We start from the raw sequence: 13,962 nt of genomic DNA, 5'->3' as shown, positions 1-13,962 counted from the left end.
CAACAAATCGGTCATCCCAGGTGAATGTTTATGGTCTCTGAGGAGCCAACCCCAATCAACCGGGTCGAGGTCAGCTGGTTCCCCTTTCCAACAGGATACCTGGAAACACACTCGCTGGGAGTGGAATGAAGCTGCAGCTTCGGTTGGCGGAAGCCTTTCAGGCTTAACAAACGCCGTAGTATTTGACGAAGAGACTTTTTCCAAGAAAATTCAATGTCGCAGCTTAGTGAGATCTTCGTTTGGTCGTGCTTTATACAAGCTGAGGAGAAGATATTCACCCGCTTTCACAATTTCATCTTTAGACGATGATTCATCCAGAAACACTTCGCATTTTTTTCTGAACACTTCGCTCTTCTTCAAAAGAGGTAGCACAGCTTGCTTTGCAAGTCCAAAAACTTGTGAGGTCGTATTACATCCCAAGAGTACCTACGCTACCAGAAGTAGCCTTGATAATTCCCCCATTTTTTTTTTGAAATTTGTTGAGGCACCAAAGCCGTCTCATAGCTTATTTTGTGTTCGTTGATGATTCGATGTGAAGTGTTTTTGTATTAGGCGGAAGGTAATACAAGAGTAGAATCAGAAGGTCAGTGTTGTTGTAAAGAACTATTATTTCAGAGTTTTCTGCTTTCGTTACGGCAGTGTTCACGATTAGATAGTCAGCATCATCTTTCGAATGGACGACTTCAAATCCTTTGGCTCTGAGTTTTTTCCTGATGTAGCTTATAATTTGCTGTTTGTTCTGAGAGTTGCTCAAAAACTCTTCCTTCTTTTTCTGGAGTTTCATTCCTAAACTGAAATTGATCACTTGATGCTGGCTTTCCTTACACCTTCGGTTGTGGGTAGCATCTTTCGTGGTTGGACCAGTGCTGTATCCATCGAAGACAACAGTAGGGGAGGTACAGCGTCGAGTAACGAAACTAACATAGCTGTCACAGATTGAATCATAAGTATCACCAATCTTCCAAGGTACTTGCTGAAGCAGCCAACCTCCGTCAACTACAGTGACACGATCTGACACTGGCAGGTGGTGAATCGAGTCCATTTTCGCTTCTTTCCATATTGCTTTCGCTAGTGCAGGTTTGTGTAGCGATAAAAGATTTATTATTTGTGGCGATAGAAGATTTGCTACTTGTGGCGATAGAAATTTCTCCGATAGCGCCGCTTATAGCGCTGGAGATTGTGTCAACTAGGCTAGCGCCACTCTCAATTAATGAGAGAAAATTGAATATGTAGACATACAAACGTGGCCTCTTCTTTCTCGAGCTATCTGGAGATCAGATTCCTTTGGGAGCATTTACCTTAGAGACTTGCGAACTAATTACCTATTATTGGGCTAGACACAGACACATAAATGAAATAAACACAGATAAGAAAGACAATAGATTTATTGAACTTACATGCTTAGTTGGTCAGGAACTGGTCACTTCAATGACAATAACGGTGACCGATATATAATAATTTCGCCTGAATCTCTCTAGGTCTGATGTATTAATTGTTTCAGATCTGACTTAAGATTAAAACTAAGAAGCACATCTACCCCACTACCAAACGCAGTTCTTTCGTCCTGCGCTGTAAGGACTGCCCGCCATTGGCCCACGAGGACAAAGGATGTATATCTTTTGCCCATTTACTTGTTTAAGTTTTTTCCGATCACTCTTCTTTTAACGCGATTTTTTGTAATTTAAACTTCTCTATACATATTATGCGTAACATTTTTCTTGCTCATAATTATCTTAGCGAAATTCAAACAACAAGCGTCGTTGTTTGACTGAAGATAGAATGCAATTCCTCTTTTTGCTGATTAAGAATTTAGACTCTTGGAAGCGGTATTTGAACTCAATTAGGGGACGTTTAATTTCTGCCCGAATCATCTTTAGAAGGAAAGAATCTTGTATTTTAAACGTATGGTATTCTACTGCTGGTGCACATCACCCTTCCTATCAAATAATGACGTCCCGTCATTAGTAACTGCTCATTAGTTGTGCTTAAAATTTTTCAATTATTTTTCTTATTTTATTCTACTTTCCTATCTAAGATTAATCTACCGGACTAATATTATTTATGGTTCTAGGTTAGCTACTATATTAAAGATTTTTTTTTCTATATCTAACTATGATTAACTTTACATTTACAATAAGGTTGGGACTATTCTGCTTTTATATTAGTTTTTTTTTGCTGTCTATATGACATACTACATACTATCTACACTACGTTAAGTGAATAACATGATAATATTACACCTAATTCTACTTGTGGTACATACATGAATGATTTATAACATACAATATTGGGTTCATCATATTCACTGATAATATAAAACACTTTCACTATTGAGATTTTTGAATTGTCAAAGTTATTAGGAAGTAACACATGTAGCTTCACATCTATTCATCACCTTTCGTGTCTTTAGTGTACTACACCCTTCTGTTGTAAATTATTGTCCTTCACTCTTTTTGTCTTGGCAAAAATTTTGAAGCATTTACGTTATGGTTTCTTCGTGGAAAAGTTCAAGTCTAGTTGTCTTTACACGACAAGTTTTCCCTAATAGTCAATTGGGAAATGACCGTTAACTATCGTTCTAATAGTCAACTGGGAAATGATTCTTCCCACTACAGGTGTTGGTGTTTTTCTTCTCAGCATATCATTTTTTAGGATTTTTTGAGGCACATAGAGAATGTATTCTCGCGTAAAATTGTTCATTTGTGCCTTTTGAAACGGGTTGTCGTCATACTATAGTGACTCTTTTAATATAATATCTTTATATTCAACTTCAAACATCTTCAAATATCACTTGACTTCAAATATCGTTTATCTTGTACTGCTCGATGGGGTTCTCAGAATTAAACTTCAAATTGTCTCTAACTTCAGTTTCAAATATCTTCAAATGTCTTTAAGTCTTTCAACTTCAAGTATCGTTAAATATCGTCTATCTTGTTCTGATCGATGGGGTTCTCAGAATTAAACTTCAAATTGTCTCTAACTTCAGTTTCAAATATCTTCAAATGTCTTTAAGTATCATTTAACTTCAAATATCGTTAAATATCGTTTATCTTGTTCTGATCGACGGGGTTCTCAGAATTAAACTTCAAATTGTCTTTAACTTCAGTTTCAAATATCTTCAAATGTCTTTAAGTATCTTTTAACTTCAAATATCGTTAAATATCGTTTATCTTGTTCTGATCGATGGGGTTCTCAGTATTTATGTGATTATATAGTTCGTTAAAGCACTTGATACTGAGGTTCAAATATAGTGTTACCTGATATGTAATACTCTTCATGGTCGAAGAAACGATTATCAAAGGTAACTGTTATTTTCGTTGACGAAGCTGGGATGAAGTTGCCTGGAGTCATGGTGAGTACTCTTTGTTGGTTGAGATATGATGAAAATAGATGCTACTGGCTCGTATCTGCACTGGGCAGCTCATTGTAATGCTCAATAACCAATTTGCCATTTACTTCCTGTAATAAAAATAACGAGGCAGAATCACACGTTCTTTAAAGTGAACACTTATAGTACAAATAAGTCATATATTAATTGTGTACATTAATTTCAAAGCTATGAGACAGAATCAAATAAATACACTAATATTAGTGCTCACAATGAAAATCCAAAACAGAAATGTCTTCAAATTTGTTTTGAGAATGAAAATATCGATATTAAATAAACATCATTTACCTTAAATTATTAAGTTTGAGGTCTACTTTTACAATATTTTCTCATGCCTGCATTGCTCACGGAAGCCCATGCTGTTTAAGAGATGCACGCTGCAGTGTCATAACCACAAGGTTTTACGCAAACAGTACTACAATGAGGGAACAAGACATAACAAGGACAAGTGGAGACCTCTATACCCACTCGTTTTCTGATGTCTTCCCTATTTCTTGGCTTAGACGTTCTCATGGGGCTCCGGGTTTAACCTCAGTTGAAACGCAGAGGTGTTCTTCTTTGTTTCCCCGTGTTCTTTTCTTGGATTTTCCGTAATAACTTGTTGAGAAATTATATTTTAATAAATAATTAAAGTAAAAAATTGAGTACAAATTGAAGCAAGAAAAACGAACAAACAAAAGGCAAGTAAAAAGGAAGATTAAACACTAAAAACCTAAAAGTAGAGCAAAACACGATTCAGATCAAGCTCTAGCTATGAATAGTGTCAGATTATTGAATTATTAAGTCAAGTTAGGCATATTTGATTTTCTTTTGATTTATTTTCTTCATAGTTAAAATTTTTTTTTTCCAATCTTCACGTGGAAGGCAATTTCAGTAGGGATTCTACGTCTTAGAAAACTCTTATGCCCATTGTAGAGAGGAGATGTCGCCTCGACTTAATCCATGAATAAGACCATTAGTAAAGATATCAGCATCATCACCGTGCAGTTTTTTTATTGGTAGAAATTAAAGGATAAGTAAAAATTTTTTTTTTGGTTTTGATGACATCAATTTTTGTTCGGACTTGAGTCGATTTTTAGTAGAAAATCCGAGGAGACCTGAGTCAGTATAGGTAAGATATAACGTGACTGACTTGCGAAAATATGTCACAAAAATTAGAGCACATTATTTGTCATAGATAAACCAATGAAATTAAAGGACATTTTTGTCACAAAACTATAGAACGGTGAACTCTCTGTTGTTGTATACGTCATAGATATAATATAATGAAATTAAAAAGCTTTTCTCTCTTTTTTTTTGCCTCGGAGCTATAAGAAAGTAAACTCTCTGTTTCTCTTTAAAATTATTCTGATCCAAAAAAAGAAAACTTAACTGGCTCACAGAAATTTATTTTAATCCTTTAATTATTGTTTTAACTGCCCCTGATTGGCATAAGAATAATAATTTATTAAACTTGAAGGACTGAAAAATATTTCTTCCTAAGGTTGTTTACACAAAGAAACTACAAAAAATAATCATGGGCCTTGAGGTCCTCCCCGGGCGTCCCACAAGACGTGGTCTAAAGTCAATTGTAATTCTCAGTTAACCACGAGCTTCCTACTTTGGGCCTTTCTCCCTTATCACCAATGTTTTGACATCACTCGTATTTTTTTTTCATTAATATTTAGTTTGCTAACTTTACTTGCATAATGTTAAATTTATTATGGTGTTAAATTTGTTATATTTGAAATTTTTCTTTACATTAACTAGAGATATTTCCATCTGTCAGGTTTTTTAACCGTTCTGCCTGATTGTGTCGTTCTTTTCTCGTCTGCTTATTAGGTTTTTTTCTTTTTAGGGTTTTCTAGTGAAATAAGGTCAAAATTTTTGTATTTTTTTTTAAAAAATTATTGCCCTTTTAATTTTGTTTGTTTACCGTGTGTGGCTGCTGAGGTCGGCGTTGATTTCCCTATTTCTTTAGCTACTATATGGTCTGATTCACCATCAGACTCTTCGGAACTAGTTTCCGACGAATCCGGATTAGAACTTTTAGAGGTGGCACTTTTTGTGGTATCACCTGCCATTCCTTCGTAAATTTCTACTCCCCTGGAAGTAGAAGGTTTATTCCCTAAGTCCTCGTTTTGAGTCCTCAACTCGGGAGATTTGAAAGATTCTTGAGAGCTTTGGGAGGAATCAATAGTTTTTGCGGGGTTCATCCATTGTTTGAATGCCATGTCCTCAGGGGGATGGGACATTTTTTACACTAGGGTTTCCCTCCATGAAGTCCACTGTTTAGGTTTGGCCTTGGATACAGTTATATCATGATATTGACCTTGCTGGTCATCCTTTGGAGTTTTATTCTCGGGTAATGTAGTTTGAGTCGTTTTTATTGGAAAAATTATTAAATACTAGGCATTTCGTAGATTTGTTTTAGTTAAATCTGTGGGAAGAGTTTTAATCACAGTAATAACGTGGGTTTCTACAGCCCTGTTTAACTCTTCCTGTAAAGAGGGGGACCTTTCTATCGGTTTTGCAGGGGAAACCATATCGTCTGGAAATCTTTTGGGGGGACATGGGGTCGAAATTCTATCGGGGAAAAACTTGGTTTTTGGAGATACTGTATAATCTAAATCTCCTGCGCTCGCCGATGAATAAATTTTTGGACTTTTTGGCGTTTTTAATTCAGGAAAAAATCCTGGTATTAGGGATTTTTTCTTAGGAACAACTAAATTTTCCATTGTTAAAAATTCTTCAAAATTTTCCTGATCACTGTCATTCTCAAAATAGTCTTGCTTGAAATTAAAGGGTTTTAGCTCTGCCAATCTTGACCTAGGGGAATCATTTTCCAAATCTGACGAATCAGTAGAAGAGGGATGTGATACCCATCTCTCTGGAAATTTGGCTCTTTTTATTCGGCTAACATGCGCCTTGTAAGTTCTTCCGCTATCGGGGTTCTCCATTTTAAAAGTATATTCGTTATCGTACTTTTTGACTATTCTGTACGGTCCGGAATATTTGTTGGAAAGTTTTTTTCCTTCTGTTTTCGCCTCGTTCTTTAGGTAAACGAAGTCTCCTACTTTGAAATCTATATTCCTCTTAACTTTTGGTTGGTATCTTAGTTCTTGGTTTGATTTACAATTTTCCAACTCTTGTCAAACTATTTTATAGGTTTTACTCATCATATTCATGAATTCGTCTTTATAATATTCAGAGCTATTATAATACTGCCGAAATTCAATAATCTCATCATACGTGATTCTAAAATCTCGACCAAAAAGTAAATAAAATGGATTGTCTCTGGTTGTTTCGGAATAAGCAGTGTTGATTACGTTGGTAAAATTAGGTAAGAATTTATCCCAGTCGCTCCTATTGTCTTTCGTATAAATACTTAGAACGTTCGAAAATATTTTATGCCTGTTTTCTATTTTGCCATTAGCTTGTGGATGGTACGGCGCTGTCACCATTTTCTCTATATTAAGGAAACTCATTAAATCTTTTGTTACTTTTGCAACAAAGTTGCTCCCGTTGTCGCTCAAAATTTTATTATGAATGCCAAATTGTAAAAATAATTTTGTTAATGCCTTACTTGTGGAATAAGCACCTTGATTTTTTAATGCTTTTGCGAAGGTGAATCCTGATAAATGATCTGCAACCGAAAGAAACCAAGTATTACTTCTGCTATAAACAATTAAGCATCAACTTGCCCCGAATAGGTCAAATGAACTAATATCAAAGGGGTACGTTGCAACTGGAACCCTTCCCATTGGGGGATTTAGATAAGCTGGGGGGGTTTCTCTCAAATTACATGGTTCGCATGTACTTACAAAGTCTTTTAGGTTTTTCAGTGCCGATTGTACGTAAAAGTATTGTTTTAACTTATGGAATGTTTTCATAACTCCTAAATGTCCACCTGTGTCCGAATGAAAATATTCAAACGCTGGCCCTACCAAGTTTTGTGGTAACACAGGTATTATCGAGGTTTGGTTTCTATTTGTCTCAGCAGTCACGATTCTATACAGTATTTCTTCATCAAGATCATAGTAAAAATTATCTATCTCTTTTCTAAGAGTTTTGAATTTATTCGGTAACGCATCATCATTCACAAAATAATCAATAAGTGCTACACACATTTCGTCCTTTTTTTGCTTTCTTTTTATATTTTCCAAAGACAAGGAACAATAGCTAATCGTTTTTTCTTTTACTGTGTCTTTGACTTTGATTTTCTCACATCCATTTTTGATTTTAGCATTAATAGCATTAACTTCATTTTCTTCAGTTTTCGATATACTATTTTCTGGGTATCTACTCAAAAAGTCGCAAGCTGCGTTTTGTTTTCCCTTTAAATGTTTAAATTCATAATCTAGGTCTCGGATTTTCATAATCCATCTAGCTAGAATGCCCGTGGGGTTTTTAAATGTGCGCAGGTACTGCAAGCTTTTATGGTCTGATCGTAGTATAAATTTTCTACCAATTAAATAATGTCTAAATTTGTCCAAGTAGTAGATAATAAATAACAATTCTAAGTTTGTGGCGGAATAACTGCTTTCGCCCTTTGATAAAGTTTTACTTTAATAGCATATAACTTTTTTGTTTGTTTAGGCGTTCCCTTTGGAGGGCTATGGTTTTTTACCGGGATTATTTGCGAAAGGATGGCGCCTATGCTCTTTGAGCTAGCATCAGTGGTAACGATGAATTTTCCGTTTTCGAAATCAGGGAGTGATAAAATTGGTTCAGAAGTGAGTGCTTTTTTAAGACGGTCTAGGGAAGTTCGAGCTTCCTGTGACCAGGTAACATTGTGGGAGTTTCCTTTGGTTAGTTTCGTGAGGGGTTTCGCAATTTGGGCATAATTGCGTACGAATTTTCTAAAGTAGCCAGTAAGTCCTAAAATTCCTCTTAATTCTTTCATAGTTTTGGGGGGCTTGAGGCTCTCAACAACACATTTTATTTTATCAGCGTCTGGGAATATCTCTCTCTGGGTTGCTACTTCTCCCAAAAATGAAATTTTAGATTGAAATAAATTTACTTTCTCAGGCTGGCATTTTAAATTGCCTTGCCTGAACTTCTCGAACACCTTAGCTAAAGTTGCTAAGTGTTTTCCCCCACGCATATAATATCATCAACAAAATGAATTATATTCTTTAATCCTCTTAACAGGTGCAATAGGGGTCTAAATAACGCGCTTGAACTTGTTTTAAGCCCAAATGGTATCCTTAAGTATTCGTAAGATCCATATTCGGATTCTGAAAATGCAGTTTTATAGACATCCCTTTCGGCTATTTTCACTTGGTGGTAGCCTTGGGTAAGGTCCAAAGAAGTAAAAATTTTGTTTTTGCTTGAAATTGAGTCAAGAATTTTGTCTATTCTTGGTAGAGGAAATTTATCGCTAACGACTTGTTTGTTGAGAGCCCTATAATCTACTACGAGTCTGAGATCTACATTCTTTTTTGGTACTAAGATCAATGGTGCGCTATATGGACTTTTACTTGGGCGTATAATTTCATTTCTTTCTAATTCGTGGATTTTATTTTTTAACCACTCTTTGTGCTTATATGGCACAGGATATGGCTGTTTTGCTACGGGATTACCAGTCGTTAAAATTGAATGTTAAAAAAATGGTATCATCCCGATGTCATCTTCAGATGCTGAGAATACATACTTGAATTTACATAATAATTCGCATACTCTTTTCTTTAGTTCCAACTCCGTAATATGATCCATTTTAAATGTGTTTAAAATTTTGATTCAGTTAAAGGATCTTCGTTATTTGAAGTTTTAATGCCGTTAACTAGGTTTATTTTAGAATTTTCCCATTTATTTAAATCATTTTCCGTTAAAACCTCGATTTGGACTAAACACGTCCCCTTTTTAATTGCAATTGTATCATTTTCATGGTTATTGGTTACCCAAATAAAACCTTCCCCTTTGTCATAAGGTATAATCTGTTCCTCGCATAACAGATTTTCGGGTATTTCAGACGGTGTCGCAAACCATATTTCTGATTTGCTAATTATTGGCTCGATCATTTGTGATATTTGGATTTTTTGCATCGTTTTGGGAGGGACTTTTGTTTTCCCTATCGCAAATCCGTAATATTTCTCTTCATTTTCATTGTTTATTAGATTCCTACTGGACTAAACTCGATGTTATGCTGCGCCATTGCGGCATCTTGCGGCGTCACGTTGGGTTTTATTATGTTCTTCCATAATTCCGCTATTTTTTGGATTTTATTTGACCTGTACTGTTGTATATCTCCTATTTTTATTTTTGCATGTTCAATACTTCTATTATTTAAATTTTATTCGTTTTTGCAATATCTCTCAGGAAAATTGAACAGATTTCCAATTACGCCATGTCTTTGCGAGACATAAGGTTCAAAATACTTCGACATTATATCACTAGGACTTTTGTTTACTGTTATGTTATCTTCGTAACCTCTGTTACGATTTCTTAAGGTAGAAATTTCTTCCCCCACTTTAGCGGGGTATATCAGCTTCTTGTTGGCCACATCTAATAGTATTCTATTAGACCTTAGAAAATTTTCCCCTATAATAGCTTCATGTGGGAGATTGTCACATATAATAAAATTTGTCATGATGTTTCTATTGTCCCATTTTAAGTTTAACCAAATTGACCCTTTTACATTTAATTTATGACCTGTAACAATTTTTAAATTTGGATTATGAGCGTTCTTTTGTCGCCTAATGTGCAGAGGCAACATATTAAATACGCAAGAGTTTATGATATTTACAGTGGCTCCACTGTCAACTAAGGCCGTAAGGTAAACGTTTTCTACACAAAAATCATTAAATATAGGTAACTTGTTAGTTATATCACTACAAGAAGGCACTAGTATTGTCTTGGACCTATAAAATAATCCTGGCACCCCCTGTGTCCAACTCATGTTTCTGGGGGGCCTGAAGAGTTTCCCTGAGGATTTATTTCATTTGTCGGTGCCTGTAGTAGATATTCAGACGTATTGGGTTCCGTAGGCATATATAAATGATTTATGTCTGACTGTGTTCGCCATGTATTATTATGGTAACGTGGATGTCTCGTGTCAGTGCCATTTGCTGGCGCTGATTGCCAGTGCCGTTGGCTTGTAAAATTTTCATTTCTCATTGGCAAATTTTCATGATTTCTGTATTGCATTCTCGAATTATATTGGCCTTGGCGAGTATTTGGGTTTTTAAACCGATAATTAATTTGCCTGTTGGGGAGAGGGTTATACAGATTTGGTGGGTACGCGTTATAAGGTACTGATTGGCGCAATCCCCCTTTGCTATAGCCTATTGCACGACCGGTGCTAAAATTTGTTCTTCTGAACAAATCGTTGCCGTAATTTTGCCTATTACCGACAGTAATTCTTGGTATGGGATTGGGGGCATAGGGGCACTCTCTTGCTATGTGGCCAACACTATTGCAGTTATAGCACCTTATTATTGTAGGGTTAGTGGGCTGAAAACGTACTGTTTTCTGCCTAGCGGGTTCTGGAGTTTTATTTCTTTGTGCCCTTGAAAAGAAATTGGGGGATGCCTGATCGCCCTTGAAGACTAGGTTCGCGTTTGAGTCACCTAAGCTATTTATTTTTGCATTACTACGAGTAGCAACCATTTTATCAAATTCGATTAATCGTTCTACCTCCTGAACTGCGAGATCCAGCGTCTGAATATTTTTGGATATTACTATTCTGTATAGTTTTGGGGGCAGCCCTTGCAACAAGGTATTTAGTATGACGTTTTCATACAGTTGCCCAGAACCACTTCTGTATTTTCCTTCTACAGAAATGCGTATATTATCCAGGTATTCTCGTATATTCTGTGTAAAATCAAAGTTCACTAGTCCGTGTTTTAATTTATTTATTGAACTGGTTTCTATGAATCTCTCTTTGAATGCTTTTAACAAGTCATCAACCGTATTTATTGCCAAGTTGGCGTTTTTGCCTATGAAAAGCTCGACCTGTCTTAGAAGAGTTAAGGTATGGCCTCTTAATCGTAGTAAGAGCACGTCTTTTAAAGTTCTAACGTCTGTTTTTTTTAGCTGTACAAATTGGGTCAGTTGGGTATTAAATTCATCAAGATCTGACTGACCTTTGTACTCTAGTATAGATTTTGAAATATCTATATTTTTTGTGACTAACTTTTGCACTATTAATAACTCGTTTAGTTCGTCCATTTTTTTTTTACGTTTATATCAACTTAAAATTTTACTTAACCTATTTTGGGGTAGGCTATTATCTCCTATGATATATAAGGGGTTTACTGTCGTAGCCTATCGGTTATAGGCCTAATCAATTTACTTATATGTCTGTATCTCTCCAACAATTAAATTCAAATTACAAAGTTTAAATAGCCTAACTAGTTCGCAGTTTTCCTCCAATTTCCGACACGCGCCATTTGTTGTGATATAGATTTTGTAGCGATAGAAGATTTGCTACTTGTGGCGATAGAGATTTCTCCGATAGCGTCGCTTATAGCGCTGGAGATTGTGTCAAGTAGGCTAGCGCCACTTTCAATTAATGAGAGAAAATTGAATATGTAGACATATAAATGTGGCCTCTTCTTTCTTGAGCTATCTGGAGATCAGATTCCTTTGGGACCATTTACCTTGGAGACTTACGAACTAATTACCTATTATTGGACTAGACGCAGACATATAAATGAAATAAACACATAAAAAGACAATAGATTTATTGAACTTACATGCTTAGTTGCACAGGAACTGGTCACTCCAATGACAATAACGGTGACCAAAATACAATAATTTCGCCTGAATCTCTCTAGGTCTGATGTATTAATTGTTTCAGATCTGACTTAAGATTAAAACTAAAAAGCACATCTACCCCACTACCAAACGCAGTTCTTTCGTCCTGCGCTCTAAGGATTGCCCGCCATTGTCCCAAGAGGGCCAAGGATGTAAATCTTTCGGCCAATGAATTCTTTAAGATTTTTCCGATCATTCAGGCGTTCACACGATTTTTTTGCAATTTAAACTTCCTTATACATATCGTACGTAGCATTTTCTTGCTAATCATTATCTTAGCGAAATTCTAAGGACTTGCGTCGTCGTTTGACTGAAGCTAGAATGTAATTCCTCTTTTTGCTGATTAAGAATTTAAACTCTTTGAAGCGGTATTTGAACTCAATTAGGGGACGTTTAATTTCTGCCCGAATCATCTTTAGAAGGAAAGAATCTTGTATTTTAAATATATGGTATTCTACTGTTGGTGCACATCACCCTTCCCATCAAATAATGACGTCCCGTCATTAGTAACTGCTCATTAGGAGTGCTTAAAATGGCTGACGCATTATGCCAGAATTCTCAAACAAAGCGGGCGGATAACTGCACAGTTAGTAACGTAGAGTTTCTGCCATGTCATTTTCAGGTGTATGGGCAGCAGTTGAAAGACGTTGAAAAATCAGTGCAGGGTCGATATGCAAAATCTTGCCATCTATCCTTATTTTCCCATCGGATGCCAGTGTAACGATTTTGTCTTTCTTTCTGAATGAAAAACTTTTGACGGATTGGCCATCCATGCACTGGAAGATCAGCTCACCTACAGCTTTAGCATCCTCTGCATTGACGCCTTTTTGGGCAATAAGCCCGGAACCTATACTTCTAAGCTCTGTGGAACTAGAGAAAGGACAGTTCTCTAGAAGTAATTCAAGAAACGTCAGTAGATCCTTAGTATCTCTCTTTATTCGTACTGCGGTTGCAGTAACGTGCTGTTCACTAGAACTGTACTCTAGGCCCGTCAGTTTCTGCATTAGATCATTCACTGAAGCGAGTACTGGCATAGACATTGTCCATATGTTTCTCTGAAGCTCAGTCTTCCCTTTTCCTCTTGTCAGCCCTCCATCTGTTTTTAGACTCTTCATCAGCACTGTCTCGATGACGAGGTCTGGAGCCAATCCAGCCCAATAACGATCACTTCGTCGGGCAATAAACTTGTCGCTTGCAAACTGTCCGAAGAGCTGTGGATTCGATGTTTCAAGTTCTTGCATCATCTGAAGAAAAAGAGGAACTAACTTGGCATAAAGATTATGCCCCGCAGCTGCAAGGTATGGGAGAATATCAGAAAGAGAGGATAAGTTGAGATCCCAGTCTCCTGTCCTTCCTGCTTTCAAAAATTTCCGAAAGATCGAAACCATTTTAGAATACTGCATGAATAGTTTCGCAGTTCTGCTGGATTTCAGAGACGATTTTAAGGCTTCGAGGTGTAGCGAAACCGCCTGAAGGGCTTCGTGATTAGCCGCTTCTTCCACAGAAATCTTTCCATCCACCAAATCGTCATACACGCTGGAGACTCGTACAAGAACTTCGTGGTCGGAAGGTCTCTCGCGATACGGAATCGAATATGCCATGCACAAAAGTGAAATATTCAGTGATACGTCGACTAGCTCTTGAGCTCTTACTGCTGTTGCAACCGCTTTGCAACTGAAAATATGTTTCACTGTATCCTCCCCGTACACAAGTTCTAACATCTCTTTCAGGTCCGACCCTTCCATTATATAGCCTATGGCCCCTAAGAAGCTCATTCGTGTATGGAACCCTCCAAGCATTGTTACAATTTTCTTCAGGGGACTTGCTGGAGGCTC

At 36.6% G+C, this 13,962-nt stretch overlaps 1 protein-coding gene across 2 annotated transcripts in view; it reads left to right on the top strand.

Annotated features, from left to right (window-relative positions):
• The window catches only part of mwh (multiple wing hairs), a 194,735-nt gene that overhangs the window by 108,481 nt on the left and 72,292 nt on the right, over positions 1 to 13,962 (top strand). The window lies entirely within an intron of this gene.

This window comes from Artemia sp. Qi Xiang Cuo, chromosome 3, assembly GCF_049724085.1.
Source record: "Artemia sp. Qi Xiang Cuo chromosome 3, ASM4972408v1, whole genome shotgun sequence".
Lineage (NCBI taxonomy): Eukaryota > Metazoa > Arthropoda > Branchiopoda > Anostraca > Artemiidae > Artemia > Artemia sp. Qi Xiang Cuo.
Note: the sequence above shows the minus strand (reverse complement) of the source record. Positions and strands in the feature narration are given on the sequence as shown.